Source organism: Enhydra lutris, unplaced genomic scaffold (assembly GCF_002288905.1).
Source record: "Enhydra lutris kenyoni isolate GAN:26980312 unplaced genomic scaffold, ASM228890v2 scaffoldscaffold15, whole genome shotgun sequence".
NCBI lineage: Eukaryota > Metazoa > Chordata > Mammalia > Carnivora > Mustelidae > Enhydra > Enhydra lutris.
The window spans coordinates 55,883,600-55,885,711 of NW_019154099.1; the positions used below are offsets into that span (position 1 = coordinate 55,883,600).

A 2,112-nucleotide genomic window follows, 5' to 3' on the forward strand; every position below is an offset into this window, starting at 1 on the left:
TTTCATATTTATATATGTGTATGTTTCTACATCAAAACACATTTTAACAGACTGCCCAGCTCATTTAAAAAGCTTCAAATGACAAACATACATGTGCAAGATTTCTTATATGGGATACTTGTTCACTTAGAAGTCCTTACTGGAATTCTAGTTTTCTATAATAGAGATGCAGAAGCCTTTCAGTGTGGTGTTAGATATTTTACCTCTGTTCACTCATGTTTTTCTACTAAGGTTTTCCTAATTTTTACCTTCATTTTTATATGCTTCACTTGCGTTCTTTAGGCTAGTCTCAGGGAAGCAGGTTGATATCTATATACATAACCACATGGCTGAAGATTATAAATGTGGTATAAGGTCAACATAGTACAGAGAAACCACAAGTTCAAAATATTAACTAGGACCTTCTATGGGAGGATACTAGTTATAATGCTAGTACCCAAAGATTTTGGTTAGATGGTTAGATAACCTTTGTTCAAGTTGTGTTACTGCCCAAAAGGGTGGAAAATTTCCTTTCCTGTGGGATCTCTGGAATCTCCTGGCTCTGTGTTCATGATTTCCATGCATTTTCCCGCACTGTTTTCAGTGGAAGAACTGCTTGTGCATTTGTCCATCTTGGATGCATCAACCAATCCCCAAAGGTGCTTTGCTCTGCATATATTCTGCCCCTCCACTCATGCGGCGGTGTGTTAGGTAGGGCTTAAATCTTCTGAAGGATTTGGGTTTGTACGTTGCCAGAAGCCACCTTAGGTTCTCTAGTAAGATGTAGGTATTGTCATGGCTTTCTTCTTCTAAATGATGGTCATGAACACACCGAAAAGCTTTAATTGTTTTCCCAGTAGCTTTGGTTTCTGCCTTCTTTGGAATTTAATCCCATAACAGTCTTTCTTTCCTTCTGAACCCACAAACCACATTTTTATTATAAGGCCAAGTCCAAGTAGCTTTGCTTCCTTAGGTTTTCCAACTGGAATTACATGAGATGAAGGTTAAGCATGGTGCATTTTCAGGGTACCTCAACTTCCCTAGCAGATTTTAGGAAACCCACTTTTGGGAAATGGCCTTTAAACCTTGGCTGAGTGTTTTGTCCTTCCTCTGCTGTCAGCATTCAGATTTTTGTGTTGTCTGCTGTTTCATATTCTGGAGAGAGAGCAGCATGACATGCAGCCTAATATTCATCATAGTGAGTTTCAGGCCAAGCATTCCGATAATAACGCCCAGGGTCATCTCAAAGGACAGAAGGACTTTAACAAAGATGCCAGACAACATAAAGATGAGAACACAGAAAAGTGGATGTACCTTGAAAATACATTGTGCTTATCCTTTTCCTGGTGTCTTGGGTCTTCTCCTCAAGAGTAATTCCAGCTGGAAAAGGACAGCCTTCATCAGGGCCTCCTACACAGAGTTTCCACCCTTGTGTTCCCCACCACATTCCCTGTCTAGACTCTGCCAGCCCAAAACACAGCCACCCCAGGTAGGGACTTGTCAATAAGACATTCGGATACTGATTCTGATAACACGGTTCTTCAATATATAGGTGCTTTTGCAACAGAGAGTGTATGTGTACATCTCCTTATGCTGTCTTTTGAAACTGTCCTAATGCTATAGTGAGAAAATATTTAAAAGCAATAAATTGAAATTTTTAAGAAATACTGTTTTGAGTTGAGTTATGGCATAATATGTCATTTTAACTTGATCAATCTGGCTTCTGTGTTGAGAACAGACAGAAAAGAAAGTAAAGGCAGAGCAGGTGTATCAGTTGATAGCGTCTGTGACAATATAGATGAGGGAAGATCAGGGCTTTGCCTAGGGTGGTAGTAATAAGGATGGAAAGAGTGGGATCCTAAATCTGAATATAATTTGGAGGCAGAAATAATAGGATTTGCTGCTGGATTGAATGAAAAGTAACAGTCTATGACAAAGCCAGACAGGATCTTTACTACTGGAAGAGCAGATTCTTCCTTAGTCCAGTCTTTCTTCCTTTCTTCACCTTCCTTCCTTCCTTCTTTCCTTTCTTCCTTCCTTCCTTCCTTCCTTCCTTCCTTCCTTCCCTCCTTCCTTCTTTCCTTCCTCTTCCTTCCTTCCTTCCTTCCTTCCTTCCTTCCTTCCTTCTTTCTT

General features: G+C 40.0%; 1 pseudogene; it reads right to left on the reverse strand.

Annotated features, from left to right (window-relative positions):
- Window positions 1-237: 237 nt before the first annotated feature.
- LOC111146944 lies at window positions 238-874 on the reverse strand (annotated as a pseudogene).
- Between the last annotated feature and the right edge of the window lie 1,238 nt (window positions 875-2,112).